Raw genomic sequence first — 18,272 nt, 5'->3', positions numbered from 1 at the left:
TAAACTCAAAGAAAGGACTTTGTAATTATAACAGCTAAAATTTATATAGTACTTTATGATTTGTAAGGCATTTTACATGTATCATCCCATTTGCTACTCACAACAAGCCTGTGATATAGGTATCCTTATTAACCCATCTTTTAAAAAAATATTTATTTAATATTTTCCCCAATAATATTCAAAACAGATTTTTAAAATTTGTTTTTAGAATTTTTGAGTTCTAGGTTCTTTCCTTCATCCTCACCCACAATTAAGAAACCACTTGTGAAACCAAGTTGTATGGGAAAAAAAAACATAGATCTTCCACACTAATGAAGATAAAAACCCTCCAAAAAAATTAAGTTAAGAGAAAAGCAGGAGAGAGAGAGAGAGAGAGAGAGAGAGAGAGAGAGAGAGAGAGAGAGAGAGAGAGAGAGAGAGAATGAATGAGAATGAATATGCTTCAGTCTGAATTCAGATATAACCAGTTCCTTCTCTGGGTATGGATAGGATTTTTCATCATAAGTCCTTCAGAATAGCTGTGGATGGTTGTACTACTGAGAATAACAGTAATTTATAGCTATTTGTAGAGAGCCGGAACTCTGGAGAAGCATACTTGAAACAAGATGTTAACTCAGAGGAACTGATAAGACAATGGTTATCTAGTTTAGCATGGTGATTAATAGTTCTCTAGTTCGGTACGTGTACTTAGCACTTAATATAGTTCTACAAGATTGACACGTATTCTACAAGATTCACACCTACGATGATGTAATTATAATAGAGTATATAAAAGCCAACGAAGACTGGACAAGAGACATTCATTCCATCTCCCACCATCGTGGTGGCTGTCCTGACCTCCTTCACAGTCTGTCTCCTTGCCTGGGGTGCTGCTAGCTTTCTAGAGGCCCTTCAGACTGGCCTTGGTCTCAAGAGAGAAATGCAGGCTAGTTAGTTAAAGTGCAGGAAGCAGGAGAGCCACCAGAAGCCTGATCAAAGATGGAATGTCTCTCTCTTGAAATCTCTCTGAGTCCCAGAGCTTGAACTCCAGCCTCCAGTCCTCTGTCTTCTCCTAGTCTGTCTCCGAGTCTGTCTCTAGATCGGAGACTGACCTTTTAAATACTCTATTAAAATTAAATCCATTCATCATACTGAGTATAAGCCAATCATTATATCACTAGGGAACCATTATTTGTTGTAAGATTAATTCAGTCACACTGAACTAGAGAACTATTAATCACCATGCTAAACTAGATAACCATTGTATTATCAATTCCACTGAGTTAACACCTTGTTGTAAGAATCCTTGTTTCAAGTATACTTCTCCAGAGTTCTGGGCCATTACAGCTAGTCATCCCAGAACATTGCTATTATTTTTTATACAGTACATTTCACTTTGCTTGAGATTATGAAGGACTTTACAGGTTTTTCTTTCCCTGAGAGCATCCTGCTCATTATTTCCCATAGAACAATAATATTCCATCATAAAACACACTATAATTTATTGAGCCATTCCCCAATTGATGGGCATCCCTTCAACTTCATTTTTTGTTTTGCTCTAAGAAAAGAGTTGCTATGAATATTTTTTACATATAAGTGATTTGCCTTTTTAAAAAATCTCTTTTGGTATCCATGCCAAGTAGTGGTGTGAGGTTAAAGGATACATGTGAATTTATAGCCCTTTGGGCACAGATTGAATCCTTTGATCATTTATCAGTTAGGACATAGCTATTCCATTTTAAATATGAAGCAGCTGAATTTGAGAGAGATTACATATCCTGTGGTTGCCCAATATATGATCCACATGAGAAAGTACATATTTTAAAATGAAAATTAGGAGGTTTCATCTAATCATAAAGCAAAATAACCAAAATTCTTTTTTAAAAAAGATAAACATGATAATCTTAAGCATGATTATCAGGCTCTATTAAATTAATACTATTAATCATTTATCATTATTTAAATATTTAAATTAATTGTAATGCTAAAAGACAATACATATGGAACAAAGCATAAAGTGGTAAATACAAGTTCAATTTGTTAACTTTTTGCCAGAATGTTAAATCAGTAAGAGTATCCTCAAAGGCCATCTAATACAAATTCCTTATTTTATAAATGAGGAAGGTAATTTCCAAAGGGGTACTGTATTTGCCTAAGGTCTTATGGCTCCATTCTTGTTTCTGACCAGCGAAATAAAGTTCTGTTTTTTTTCTCCTCTGAACTTGCTTTCTCATATGTGGCAGAAGCTGAGAAAGAGATGAAGCTCTCCACTGAGTTTCTATATGAACCTCATGACTATCTTTTCCTAGCAGAAGAAAGTTTCTTAAAACTTCACTATATTATTTCATTTTTGGAAAGGACTTATCCTAGCTCCCTACTTCTCTTTTGATTAAGTTAACTGGAAATTTTTATGAACTGAATTTTGAATATAATTGATGACAAAGAAGACTTGCTTTTGGTACCCAACTTAGAGTTACAAAAATCTTAGCTTATTTCAAAAAGCTTTATTTTCTTTTTTTCTTTATTTTGTTGTTGCTTTTTTCTGAGGTAATTGGGGTTAAATGACTTGCATAGAGTCACATAGCTAATAATCAAGTATCTGAGTCTCCAGGGTCAATGCTCTTATCCATGGCGCCACTTAGCTGCCCTAGAAACTCACATTTGAACAGAAAAAGTAACAAAGTTTTTGACAGAGAAATAAAATAGTTTTGTCACAAGGATAACAAAATTCTCCCCCAAATGGGAGCTGAATGATATATGTGATTATACCATCTACATATGTAGATGACATATACCCAGATAACAAGAAATATTTACATATAAATAATTTGTATATATAAAATACATATAGTCTATATAATATTTGTGTATTTGGTGGACTTGTATATATTTGTATATAATAATGTATGTATGTATATGTATATATATATATATATATATATATATATATATATTTAACTTGATTGGAAGAATCTTTTTTTTTTCCTGAGGCAATTGGGATTAAATGACTTGCTCAGGGTCACACAACTAGGAAGTGTTAAATGTCTGAGGCCAGATTTGAACTCAGGTCTTCCTGATTTCAGGGCTGGTGCTCTATCCACTGCACCACCTAGCTGCCTTACTGAAAGAATCTTTATTGAAAAATTATGAAATTTGATATTGCAAAAGATATTGAAAAACCTTATTAAAAACAGAAACACTTTTCTTGAAATTAAGACCATCTCAAGATGTTTGGTTTCTGTATTTACAGCCAGGTATGTCCAGATCTGAGTTCTCTCCCCACAACAGTTCTTGATTTTCCAGACACCATAGCAATTGCTCATTGTATACTGTTTTATTAATAATAGAAAATAATGTATAGTAGCTGCCCAAAGGAATCCTCTGATCCTGGCTGCCTTTCACTTCAGTTGTGGGGTGTGTGTGTGTGTGTGTAGTTGTGTGTGTGTATCTGTGTGTGTGTATGTGTGTGTGTGTGTAAAAGAGAAAGAGAGAGGGAGAGAGAGAGAGAGAGACAGAGAGAGAGGGGAGGAGGAGGAGAGGAGGAAAAGGAGAAAGAGGAGGAGGAGGAGAAAGAAGAAAGAAGGAAGAAGAAGAAGAAAGAAGGAGAAGGAGAAGAAGAAGAGAGAAAAGAAGAGAGACAGAGAAGGAAAAGGAGAAGAGAGAAAAGAAGAGAGAGACAGACCCAAAGAGAGAGAAAAGAAAAGAATAAGGAGAAGAAAAAGAAAAAGTGGAAAAGGAGGAGGGAAAGGAGGAGGAGAAGAGCAAAAAAGAGGGGAGGGGAGAGACAGATAGAGAGGTCAAGCAAAGCAGAACACATAAGAAGGGGTTAAATCTGGAATTCAAGTCAAGCTAATGATTTTGATGCATTATAAAATGTTCTACAGGAAAAGAATCACATTTGGGAGAATAACAATTTAGGAAGAGGCATGTGAATTAAACATGTTTCAACATGACCATGTGACCTTGGGGCACAGAGAAAGCAGTGATTAATTCTAATGAGATTCTGCCCTGGAGTTTCTTGGACATTGTTAATAGCAGCATCATTTCTGTGAATTATATCACGGGACTCTACTTTGAATATATAAATCATAGGTATCACAAAGATACCTACTAATAGATTATCTTCCCCCATGATGGGGCAGTTAACTCAGTTATACTAGAGTACTAGTACTCTAGATTATTTTGATTTTTAGGCCAAATCTATAGAACACTTTACCACTCAGGTACCCTCTTAGAATTACTCTGTATCCTGGATATGGTATAACACTATCTGATTATGAATCACCCAAGAGAACTAGAAAAATTACAGTTCCAACACATGAATTCCTGACAGCCTTTTCTGGAAGTACAGTGACCACATAGACCATCAGTATTGGCAGGAGGGAATGGGAGGGAAATCTCAGACTATCCCAGCTGAGCAGCCACAATCTTTTTTTTTTTTTTTTTTTTTTTTTTTTTTTACTATTGTAAACCTACTTTTTTAAAAATAATTATAATTTTTTGTTGATAGTACTTATGCATGGGTAATTTTTTACTACATTATCCCTTGCGCTCACTTCTGTTCCGATTTTTCCCCTCCCTCCCTCCACCCCCTCCCCCAGATGGCAAAGAGTCTTATACATGTTAAATAAGTCACAGTATATCCTAGATACAATATATGTGTGCAGAACTGAACAGTTCTCTTGTTGCACAGGAAGAATTGGATTCAGAAGGTAAAAATAACCTGGGAAGAAAAACAAAAATGTAAACAGTTTACACTCATTTCCCAATGTTCCTCCTCTGGGTGTAGCTGCTTCTGTCCATTATTGATCAGTTGGAACTGAATTAGATCTTCTCTTTGTCGAAGAAATCCACTTCCATCAGAATACATCTTCATACAGTATCGTTGTTGAAATATATAATGATCTTCTGGTTCTGCTCATTTCACTCAGCATCAGTTCATGTAAGTCTTTCCAAGCCTCTCTGTATTCATCCTGCTGGTCATTTCTTACAGAACAATAATATTCCATAACATTCATATACCACAATTTACCCAGCCATTCTCCAATTGATGGGCAAAGTCTTTCCAAGCCTCTCTGTATTCATCCTGCTGGTCATTTCTTACAGAACAATAATATTCCATAACATTCATATACCACAATTTACCCAGCCATTCTCCAATTGATGGGTATCCATTCATTTCCCAGCTTCTAGCCACTACAAAGAGGGCTGCCACAAACATTCTGGCACATACAGGTCCCTTTCCCTTCTTTAGTATTTCTTTGGGATATAAACCCAGTAGTAGCATGAGCAGCCACAGTCTTACAGCCTAACCTAGCTGTTTATTTCTGCACTGTCTTGTGCACTAAAGTATGAATCTTACAAAAACCAGGATTCTGTGCATTGCAGTGAAGTAAACTGAAATATTCACTTTTTTTCCTATTCTACTTGGGGCAATTAGGTGATACAGTACTGGGATGGAGTACTGGGACTTGAGTTAGGAAGAGCCGAGTTCATATCTTGCTTCAGACACTTCCTAGCTGTGTGATCCTGGGCAAGTTTAGTGCTTTAACTTCATGCTTTAGTTTCCTCATCTGTAAATGAGTGGATAAGGGAATGGGAAACCACTCTAGCATCTTTGCCAAGAAAATCTCAAATGAGGTCAAAGAGTTGGACACAACTATTCTATTTACTAGGGGAGGACCTGAAGATCAAACCCAGCATGTGACTCTAGAATTTTCCTGCCATCAAACCTGTTGCTAAGAATTAGATGCTATTTATTTTTTCACATCTGAGAGACTGGGGGGCTAGGAGACAATCTGGCTAACAGAAGCATCCTATGTGGCTTTAATGTCCAGCTATAGGAGATTGCATAACTAGAGGATATGTAATCATAGTAGACTAAGGGTTGGATAGGAGATATATTCTATTCTTTTCTATTATAATAACTCCTGAGAACACTGATTGTCAGTCCATGAGCTAGAATCTAACAAACAGAATGAATGGGACAGCCATCCAGCAATAACAGATGATGAAATTAATTATTCATTTTTATGCTTGTCTTCTCTGCCAAGAAGAAGGAATTAGGACTGAAATTCTCTTTTGGTTTACCTTTCTTTTTTGGTTGTTAGAGATTTCAGTCATGTCTGATCTTCTGTGATCCCATTTGGGGTTTTTTTGGCAGAGATACTGGAGTCATTTGCCATTTCCTTCTCCAGCTCAATTTATAAGTAAGTAAACTCAAGTAAACAGGGTTAAAGGAATTTCCCAGAGTCACACAGCTAGTAAGTGTCTGAGGCTAGATTTAAACTCAGAAAGGTGAGTCTTACTGACGTCAGGCCCAGAACTTATCTACCTAGTTGCTCCTTTATTGTCCTACCATACGTATTTACTACCTCTGCATTAACCCAACATAGCTCAGAGAAGCAGCATTGTAAGGAATTGAAAGATGAACTTGAGTCAAAAACTTGAGTTCAATTCCCTCTTGTAACATTGACTAGTTGTGAGATTCTAATCAAGTCACTTAAGTTCTGGGCTTGCTCATCTATAAATTAAGGGTATTGGACTCTATGGTCTCTAAACTCCCTTCTAGCTCTATATCATATGATATAAAAATATCCCTTTGGTCCTTAGCATTCATTTCTACCTTTGAGTCACTCTGAGCATGGTACTTTTGACATTAAGAAGGCCATAATAAATATTTGTATTCATCCTTTATTACCTATCCTTGCCTCCATCTATCATATATGTAAAGTCTAAGTCAGTTAAGTTATTTTGCATCCATGTTGTTCTATTTGAAAATATATATAAAAAAAACTTTCTCTTTTATTCCTCAGTGAAATCATTTTCAGTCTCACTATTGAGAGGTATCCATACGTCTTCAATTGTCTTTTCATGGAGAATGTTTTGTTGTCGTTCCATTATTTCATTCATGTCCCAATTTTTTGTGACCCCATTTGGGGCTTTCTTGACAAAGATGCTGGAATAGTTTTTCATTGCCTTCTTCATCTCATTTTATGGATGGGGAAACTGAAGCAAACAGGGATAAGTAACTTGTCCAGGATCACACAGCTACTAAGTGTCTGAGAACTAATATAAATTCATGAACATGAGTCTCCCTGATTCCAAGCCTAATGCTCTATTTATTGTTCCACTTAGCTACCCTGCTGACATATTGTAGGCACTATATAAAATGCTAGCTATTATTACTATTATTATTAACTACTTTATATAAACTATATTGATTCACTATATAATTGAATGTTTATTTATGCATTTGTTGTTTTCTCCATTAGAACATAAGTTCCTTTTCATTAGGGACTATTTCATTCTATGTACTTATGCCCTCAATATCTAGAATAATGCCTGATACAAATACTTGTGAATTGATTGATCAGGTAGGGGTTAAATTAAATGATCTCTAAGATTTCTTCTAACTGTGGCTAGCAGATCTTAATCTCTGACCTTATTACTCAAAAGAATCGTAGAATGAAAAGGCAACTCCCCTTTCCTCAGAAAGATATGGGAGCTCCTTCAAGCATGATAAATAGATAAACATATTTTCTCTTTAGATTTTCTTGCAAATATGTATGTAGGTTTACCAGTTCTGGTCAAGAGTTTAAATATTTTTGTTCAACTGGGCCATGAGCTTGAGGGCGACAATCCATGGAGAAGTTTTAAAAGAAATGAGATAGGATCATCTCAGAATGCTTTTCCTCCCATTCCCTTCTAGAACTATATAAATACTTTGTAGGTTACTGTGTTGAAACTTTGAATTTTTTCTTGACAAAAACTCAGTGGGTGAACAACCCAGATGAAATCCCAAACTTTAACTGAGCTGGAGAAATGTTCTTTATGGTATCTCCCAGACCATAGAGAAAATAAGCAAATTCTCTGATATAGTGAATAGAAACAAAACAAAAAAAACAAAAAAAAAACAAAAAAACAAAAAAAAAAAAAAAAAAAAAAAACAAAAACAATTTTGCCCTAATTTAGACAACTGTGGGATCAAGATAGAAGAGCCAGGGGATTCTGAGGATTCCAGGGACAGGAAGAAAAGGAAGAAGTTTAGAAGGTAGGAGACCCCTCCTACTCCTTTTTTCTCAATGGGGATGTCTATGGGCTTTAAGGAAATACTTCTAAATTGAACCAAATCAACATGCATAAAGTTAGTAGGGTATGAGAATTGCTGATTGTTTTGAGTAAATACTATTTTGACTTTACCTTGCATATCCAAAGTAGAATGCAAAGGTTGAGGTTTCTGAATATCAGCTTTAACTTTTCTTTTCCCACTGTGAAAAATGAAATATTTCTCCAGGATTTTGGGTAGCAGAGAGGATGCAATTTTTCACTGTATTCTTGTTGCATGCAATATTGTAGGGGCCTGGGGCCCAGAAATGCACAGTATCTTTTGTTGCATAAGAGGTACATAATGATTGCTAGGTTGAAAGTTAGTGAAGACAATTGATAAAGGATCAAAAGATATTATCTATGCCCAAATGCCTATAAATTCATGTATACCTTTTGACCTAACAATAACACTGTTAGGCAAAAATATCAAAAGAGACTTTAAAAAGAGTGGGGGAAGGAAAAGGACTTATATATACAAAAATATTTGTAGCAGTTCTATTCTCAGAGCAAAGAATTAGAAATTGAGGGGATGCCCATCAGTTAGGGAATAACTGAATAAATTGTGGTGTATGATTATCATGGAATATTATTCCATACGAAGTGATGAGCAGAAGGCTCTAGGAGGAAAAAAAAAACTGGAAAGTCCCGCAAGAATGCAAGGAAAGTGAAATGTACTGTATACAAAGTAATAGCAGTGTTCTGGGATAATCAGCTGTAAATGATAGCTATTCTCATTAATACAATGATCCTCAGCTAGTTATGATCAAAAATCTATCATACACAGAGAAGAAATCAAAGATGTCTAAATACAGATTGAATAATACTCTTTAAAAAAAGTTAGTGGAGAGAAGAGTAATAGGAGTAAGGCATTCTCTTTTGGAAGTCTATGGCCTTTGGATTGTGAGCATTTGAACAGCATCTGGGGATGCTTGTATCTAGACATTTAGAGACTGTGATTGATTTGGAGCCTTAGGGTTTCTGGACTCCTCTGTTAATTACCCAAATGGTCCTAAAGGACCCTGGGAAAGGTACAATTATAGGTAAGGAATAATTGCAAGTTTTTATGTACATGGTTATACAAATAGATGATTAGGTGTTTATAGCCAACCATAAAACAGCTTGACCCAGTGGATAGAATATTGGTTTCAGAGTCAGGAAGATCTAAATTCACATTCCCCTTCCAACACTTAAGAGTGGGCACAATGAGTGGGCTCAGTTTTCTGAATCACAAAATGGGCATAAAAACAACTTATATAGTTGTTGAGAGCTAATGTGAAGGTATAAAGCACTTTATAAAATTTAAAGCATAATAAAAAGTCAGTTATTATATTACCCAAACAAGGAAGTTATTTTATAAATTGTCATAGAAGGCTTGAGTTAAAATGTTCCTAAGGTAATCAATATGTATTGATTACTGGGGACTAGATAACTATAATATTGTTTTCAAGAGGAAATCTGGGCATATATAAAACTTTATAGGTATAATCAAAAAAGGGGTGTGATCCCTAAGTATAGAAAATTCACTATATTTATAGAACTAAGTTTATTGTGAAATATGAGGGCAGGAGTCTTGCTAAAAATAGTACTAGGGAAGTTGAATATCCCTGGCAAAATTCAAATACTGGTACTGGTGAAGAGGCATACTTAAAAGCACATTGAACAATGAAGAATTCTTTTGAAGTAAAATCAAAATAAAAATATTCTTTTAAACAGTACTTAACTACCTCTTTGGATATAGTCTCTATTTAAATGAAATCCAGATTTCCTGAAGCAATTTTGATGTTTCATCATGTTCCTTAAAATTAGATGGTACTGTTTCTCTTGATCTTTAGGTTCTGTAAGAAACATGGAATGTTTTTTTTTGAAAAGGATGTTAAAGATATTTTCTAGTTCTTCAATATGGTTGACAAGTGGCGATCTAGGATAAAGGAGAACTCTCTACCTTTTGAAGACTTGGCTCATTCCCCTTCCTTTATCAAATTGAAATTTATATCACTGAAACCCATTGCTTCTTGTCCTCAAGCCTATATTCCACATGATGGTTTTTTTTAATTTAGTTTTGTTTTGTTTTTTGATTGAAGCAATTGGGGTTAAGTGAATTACCCAGGGTCACATAGCAAGGAAGTGTTAAGTGTCTGAGGCCAGATTTGAATTCAGGTCCTCCTGACTTCAGGACTGATGCTCTATCCACTGTGCCACCTACCTACCCCCAATGATGATCTTTCAAATACCTGGAGTTGCTAGTATGTCCTCTCCAAATTCTTTGAACTTACAAATGAACTATCTCAAGTTCCCTCAACCTCTTGTCATATGGCATGGTCCCTGTTTTTCCTCTTCTTAATGTACCCTAGTTTACCAATATTTTCCTGAATATAATATTGAGAAAAGATATAATAATATCTAGAATTTATGTAGTGTTTTTAAGGATTACAAAGTGTTTTACAAATATTATTTCATTTTATCCTTTCAACAACGCTGGGAATTGGTGCTATTATTATCCCCATTTTACAGATGAGGGGACAATGAGGCTTACAAAAGTTAAAAGACACAGCTAGTAAATGTCTAAAGTTGGCTTTGAAATCAGATTCTCCTGACCAGTCCTAATGTTCAATTTGTTTGTTTCTAAATGTGATCTGCTCAAGACAAAGTACAACAGATCCTTCATTTTTTCCCCCTCTGGATATGATACCTAAATTGGCATAAGATGCAGTGAACATTTGTGATTTTCATGTCACTTTGAAACTTCAGGATATTAAAACCCCCATTTTTCTCACACATTTTTGTTTAGCCTTATATCCCTCATCTTGTATTTGTGAAGTTGATGTTTTTTGAACCCAAGTGCAGAATTTTCCATTTGTCTCTAATAAATGCTTATTCAGTTCAGTCCATCATTCTATCCTATTAAGATTTCTTTGCATATTTGGCTAACATTTATTGTATTTCCTAGTTTCTGCCATCTTCAAATTTTTAATAAGCATGACATCTATGACATAATCTGAAATATTGACCAAAATGGTCAACATGATTGCCTGATTTTTAGAGACATTTCTCTGAAGCAATGGTTCTCAAACTTTTGGTTCCAAGATCCCTTTATGCTCTTAAAATGTGAGTATTTCAAAAAGATTTTGTTTCTATTGGTTATATTTATATCTTTCTATATTATATCTATAATGGTTATATCAGTTGATATTTGCTCTAATAGAATTAAAACATCATAATATTATTATAAAAGTTATTTTGATCTCAAAGACTGACCTCTGAAAGTTCACAGTACCCCCAGGAGTCCCCAAGCATACTTCAAAAATTACTACTCTAAGATAACATTGATCCATTGATAATTATTATATGGGTTTAGTGTGGCATCAGAATAACCATGGACTTGAAGTCAGAAGAACTGGGTTTGAATTTTGCTGGAGATACTTACTAGCCATGTGATCATTTGTTTCCTCGTCTATAAAATGGTTACAATAATGTTTGTCCTACTTATATTACTACTAATAGTAACATAACTAATTTATACTAATAACCAACAATAAATAACAACTTATACTAATATATTATTTCTCTAGGAGCCTTCCTAAAACTGTAAGTTCAAGAAAAATTACTGATGATAAAGGGAGTTTTTCATCCAAGATTTCCTTATCAATGACATCACAGGCTTAGTTCCTAATCCCTATTCCTATTACTTTTTTTAAAAATTTATTTTATTTAAAGAAACCAAATAAGAAAAAAAGAAAAACAGAAGAGGAATACAAAACAAAATGAAACAAAACAAAAAAGAAGACCTATAACAAATACCACTTCAAGAAAGTACATATATTGGTAAAAGAAATTATATGAGTGTCGATCTTTTCTTTACTTCCTTGTAAATTATTCTTTTGTTTTCTGATGTGTACCTTTTTTACTTTATTGTTTTTCTACTCTTTCATGTTCCCCCACCTCTAAGCAGGCTATGGTTAAGAAAGTATATATTTACATATACATATGTGGATGTATACATACACATACATATACCCTCACACATATTTTTCCTATCCCTACTGGCTCTGCTTTAATTCTGAAAATTAAAGACAAGCAACTTGTCTTACTATTACTTAATCCCCTCCATCCATGGATTCCTCCCTTGTCTTATTCCCTCATCCTTTACTTCCCCATCTATCCATTCCTCCCCCTTATTTCTTTATAGTATATATGAAATGTAGCCTATTTTACTCATTCCAGAGATGAGTAGATTTTGAGAACTATGAGCCTTCTAATGCCTCTATGTCTATCCTTCCTCTGCACCTCATTTGTATGATATAACTATTTTTGTCTTAATTCTGCCCCAATCTTTCTTTTGATCTACCCTATTGTTGATGTCAACCTTAAACATATGCTATACATTTCCCATGTTAAAAAAAAAATTTGTTCATGTTGAGTTCCTTGAAATTGACCTTTATGATATTGGCTCTATATATTATATTTTCTATTAAGTTCAAGTTTGGTTGATAGAAAGTCCTGAAAATCTGCAAGTCCACTGAATGTATGTTTTTTCTCATTCAATATTATAGATAATTTTGTTGCATATGATATTTTTTGGCCTCAGGCCTAGTTCTTTTGATTGTCAGTAGATATGATTCCTGTGACCTATAGTCTTTTATTGTGGCTGCTACAATCTAATGTAGCTCCAGAATATTAAAAATTGATTTTTTTCCTTGTTTCTTGCAAAATTTTCTCTTTGATCTGAGGGCTTCAAAATTTGACAATAATGTTCTTGTGTGTTTTCCACAAAAGATCTTGTTGAGATGGTGATCAGTTTTTTTTTTTTTCTATTTCAATTTTCCCCTACTGTTCTATCATTCCAGGACAATTTTCCTAGATTATTTCTTGCATTATCGTGTGAAGATCCTTTTTTTGGTCAAAACTTTCACGTAGTCCAATTATTCTTAGATTTTCTCTTCTTGATCTGTTCTCCAGATCTATCATTTTTCTTTTGTTTCATATTCTGTACTATTTTTTCATTTGTTATAATCTGTTATGTTATTTCCTGGTCTCTCATAGCTTCATTGGCTTCCCCTTGCCCAATTCTAATTTTCAAAGGATTATTTTCATTTTTGAGACTGTCTTTTTCTAGTTGGATGACCTTTTTCATGATTTTCTTGTTTTTCTAAGATGGTTTTAAATTTCTTTTTTAGCTTTTCTTCAGTATCTCTCAATTGATTTTTAAATTCTTTTTTGAGTTCTTCTGTAAATTCTCTCTGGGCAGGTAGTCATTTCACATTACTCTTTGGATTAGAAGTTTTTTTGTTTGTTTGTTTTTTTTTGTTTTTTACTTCATTGTTGTCCTCCAAAGATGAATCCTGGTCTTCTCTGTTCCTGTAGTATGTTTCTATGGTGGGGTTCCTTCTTTTTTGCAGGTTCATTTTTGTTGTTGTTAATAAGAGGTATTAATGAAAGCACCTCTAATCCTGGGTTGGGGGGATGGTACTTTGGCTTTATTTCAGCTCTCTCCTCTGACCAGGAACCTCAAACCAAGAGCTCCCCCTCCTTCAAGTGCCCACAGCCAGCAGCTTCCTTTGCCCTCTGTCTCTGCACTCACTGTGTGCTGGTTCTTTCTCATCCAGGGCTACATCTCAATAGCACAGCTGGGCTTGACTGGGGTTCCTGATCAGCCAAGGTTCCCTCAGTCTTCCCTGGACTCCATAAAAAAATCTAGGAGGTGACAGTTTCTGTGATTCCTGCAGAGACCCCAGCCACAGCCAGATAGCCTGAGGAGTCCCCACTTAGTGTTTTTATGGAGCTTCCCGGAGGGGTTCGCACTTTACATAAGGTAATTCCTGGTCAGAGGAGAGAGTCTTTCTTTGGATCTTCTCCAGTCTTTCTTCAGATCCTCTTCAATTGTATCAGGAGGACTCCTGTCCTGCCCCCAAGTCTTTTTGATTTTTTAACCAGTCTATGTTAGCCCTAGAGCACAAAATTATTTTATATGTGGGGGAAATTGGGACAGCTTGAAATTTATCAACATTCTTCCCAGAATCCTCCCCTCTCCTATGAATTATTGTGAATTTTACTAGGTAAACCTTAAAGTACAATGTAAATTGGAGTTATCAACCATACTATTGTCTCATCACTTTTCTCCATCTTATTTATAAGGACAGTTATGAGAGACTCTTAGATATTTCACTGAAATTTTGGCCTATTCTGCATTAACAGTATTTCTCTGGACTACCTTATAATTATGCTATCAAAAAAGCAAATGAGTTTGTCTACCATGACCTTTTTTTTTTTCCTGAGGCAATTGGGGTTAAGTGACTTGCCCAGGGTCATACAACTAGGAAGTGTTAAGTGTCTGAGACCTGATTTAAACTCAGGTCCTCCTGACTTCAGACACCTGGGTGCTCCGACCATGACCTATTTTTAATGAAGCCATAGAAATCATTAGTCACCATCAATTCATTTTTAAAATGCTCACAAATTGTCTTTTTAATATTTATTAGAGACTTTTAAAAAGAATTGGAGTAGTTTTTAAACTATTTTTAAACTGTTGCTATTACTCTTCTCTTTAAAAAAAATTAGGACATTCATGGTGACACCAATACTAAACTTTTGCCCTACAAAGAGATCAAATATCAAAAATATTTATAGTAGCTTTTATAGTGGCATAGAACTGGAAACAAAAGGAGTACCTATTGATTGGAGAAAGGCTGAACAAATTATGTTATTTAAAAGTAATAGAAACTACTGTGGAAGTAAGAAATAATGAAAAGAATAATTTTAGAGAAACCTGGGAAGTTTTATATGAACCTATACAGAATGAAATGAGCAGAACCATAAGAACAATTTATACAGTAACAAAATTGTAAGCACAAATGATTTTGAAAGACTTAAGAACACTGAACAAGTAATGATCCACCAGGATCCCAGAAAACTGATGAAAAAGAATGTTATCTATCTTCTAATAGTTTTAGAAAAACTTGGGAAGATTTACATGAACTGATACATAAATTGAATGAATATAAAAACCCAGATCATGAAAAGTTCTGTCTCAGAAAACAGCAAAAAATCAGGGAAAAAAAAAACAAATCTAACAGTATTTACTTTGACATCTAGCTAAGCCATATCAAATATCTGAAAATATTTGTGCTGGAATGTGGAAAAGGAAAAAAAGACAACACACAGAGATGTGAAATCTATGGAACAAAATTTCTTCCAGAATCTTCTGGATATATATTCATTTCATCATTTACCATGTACTCTTAGTGTATATCACCTGATATGAAAGGAAATTAGGAAGAGAAACTGGGTCTGACCAAATACAGAAGAAATCACTGCAGGAAATAACACAATTTAAAAGATAGTCAGAGAGAGGGTTTCAAATTTTCTCAAAGAGAAAAAAATGTTATCAGTGATATTTTTACTGCCCCCCCAGAAATGAAATGATATCAATTATTCATAAGCCTGCTTTTTCATCTCTCTAAAATATCTATAAGAATCCCACATATACATAACAATAGTATCTTTGATGAAAATATGAGAAGAAAATATCCAAGCTTTTACAAATTTCTGCAGCAGACCTACATAGTTACATAACTAAATCATATAGTCACATAATTAAGTAGTGTTGAGGACATTGTTGTGTCCATTATTTATGGAAAATGGAAAATATCCTGAATTTCTATTTATAATAATTTTCTTAAATTAACAGGTATTTATTTTCTCTTTTTCCCAATCTACCACCCTACACTGAAAATGAAAATCTATTTAATAAATATACAAGGTCAAGCAAGACTAATTTCCATATTGGCCTTGTCCAAAAAGATGTTTTATTCTATATATTTAGTTTATCTCTTCTGGAAACTGAGACTTACAGACATATGGTGACGTGCTCATGACTTCCCAGATGGCTAATATCAAAGGTAGGATTTGACTCCAAATCCAGCAATCTATCCACTACACCATGATGCCTTTATCTTATTTCTATCTAATTTCTATTTACTTCTACATTTGCATATACAATGTCTTCCTACTGAATTTTCATCTTTTCTTCCAATTCAGCAATAACTTTGACTTTTGTTCTTTTTTTATTTTTTTAATAAAGTGTTTTATTTTTAAAGCATATGCCCAGATAGTTTTCAACATTCACCCTTAGAAAACCTTGTGTTCCAAATTTTTTCTCCTTCCCTTTCCCACATCCCTTCCCTTACATGGCAAGTAATCTATGTTAAACATGTGCAATTCTTCTATATACATTTCCACAATTATCATCCTGCACAAGAAAAATCAGATAAAAAAAATTAGAAAGAAAACAAAATGCAAGCAAACAACAAAAAAAAGTGAGAATACTATGTTGTGACCCACACTCAATCTCCAGAGTCCTCTCTCTGGGTGCAGATGGCTCTCTCCATCACAAAACCATTGGAACTGGTCTGAATCATCTGTTGAAAAGATCCACCTTCATCAGAATTGATCATCATATAATCTTCTTCTTGTTGTACACCATGTCCTCTCGGTTCTACTCACTTCACTTAGCATCAGGTCATGTAAGTCTCTCCAGGCCTTTCTGAAATCATCCTGTTGATTGTCTCTTACAGAACAATAACATACCATAACTTATTCAGCCATTCTCCAACTCTCGATGGGCATCTACTCAGTTTCCAGTTCCTTGCCAGTATAAAAAGGGCTGCCACAAATATTTTTGCACATGTGGGTTTTTTTCTTTTTTATGATCCCTTTGGGATAGAGGTGGTTTTTTTTTTTTTTTTTTTTTCAAATTTTCCCAGCAATTTTTGTCAAATAGGTCTTATCCTAGAAGCTGGAGTCTTTTGGTTTATCAAACATTTGATTACTATAATCATTGACAATTGTGTCTTATGAACTTAATCTATTCTACTGATCAACTATTTATTAGCCATGACCACTGCTCTATAATATAGTTTTAGGTCTTGGACAGCTAGATCACTTTCATTTACATTTTTTTCATTAATTTCCCTTTATTTTTATTGTTGTTCAGTCTTATCCAACTCTTGTTTTCTGGATAGACATAGTGCCATTTTCTTCTCCAGTTCATTTTGCAGATGAGAAAAATGAGACAAACAGGGTTAAGTGACTTGCCTAGTATCTGAGGCCAGATTTTAACTCGTGAAAATAAATCTTCTTGATTCCAGACCCTGTACTTTACCTACTTTACCACCTAGCTGTTCCAAAAGGGCAGAGTGGCAGAAAGTATTAGAAGCAGGACTCCAAAGTCAGTATTTTTTGCATTGGGCAGCAAGCTCATCATTGGGCTTGGTTTTCATGCTTTCTTGCTATTAGAACCTGCCAAAACTCAAACTCTGCTGGCATGGTTTCAAAGAACCCAAGATTATTGCCATGCTAAGGTGAGGCATCAGGGTGAGACTTATGTGAAGACATTTTGTTCAATCCCCATCCTTTTATAGATGAGGTTTCTAACACATGGAGGGTATCTCTTTCACTTTACGTGTGATGAAACTGAGTTCCAGAGAAGTTAAGTGGGCCATTCATTATGAACTTTTTTTTCTTCTTCCTCATCTCCTATCACTCAGATATCTTCTGCCAGATGCTTCTCCTCCTTCATCTTTGTATTACCTTATGAGGGAGCCTTCCTCCTTCCTAAGACTAACTCTTTTACCCACTCAAGGGACTCCATTGCTTTCCATCTCTCCCAACAAGTCACTCCCTCTGTCATTTCCACTCTATCATTTTCAACTTCTTCCCTACTGGTTCATTTCCCACTGCCTACAAATGTGCTCATGTCTCCTCTATCCCTGATCCTTCCATTGTTATTAGCGTTGTCCTATATCTCTTCTGTTCTTTGTGACCTTTGAAAAGGCCATCTACAATAGGTGCCTCTTCTCACTCTCTTCTTAACCCCTTACAATTTGATTTTGCCCTTATTATTCCAGTGAAACTGGTCTCTTCAGAGTTATCAGTGTTCTCTTAGTTGGCAAATCCAATGGATTTTCTCTCTTTTTTTAAATTTTTATTTAATAGCCTTTTATTTACACGTTATATGTAGGGGTAACTTTACAGCATTAACACTTGCCAAACCTCTTGTTCCACCAATGGATTTTCTCAATTCTTATTCTCTTCAACTTGTCCACAGCCTTTGATACTGCTAATCTCTCTCTTACTTGATTTGACACTTTCTTCATTAGGTTTCTGATATATCACTCTCTCCTGTTTTT

At 34.7% G+C, this 18,272-nt stretch overlaps 1 protein-coding gene across 1 annotated transcript in view; it reads right to left on the bottom strand.

Moving 5' to 3' along the window:
* The window catches only part of CASR (calcium sensing receptor), a 144,849-nt gene that overhangs the window by 59,127 nt on the left and 67,450 nt on the right, over nucleotides 1-18,272 (bottom strand). The window lies entirely within an intron of this gene.

The sequence above is a fragment of the Sarcophilus harrisii genome, chromosome 3 (assembly GCF_902635505.1).
Source record: "Sarcophilus harrisii chromosome 3, mSarHar1.11, whole genome shotgun sequence".
In the NCBI taxonomy this organism is placed as follows: Eukaryota; Metazoa; Chordata; class Mammalia; order Dasyuromorphia; family Dasyuridae; genus Sarcophilus; species Sarcophilus harrisii.
Note: the sequence above shows the minus strand (reverse complement) of the source record. Positions and strands in the feature narration are given on the sequence as shown.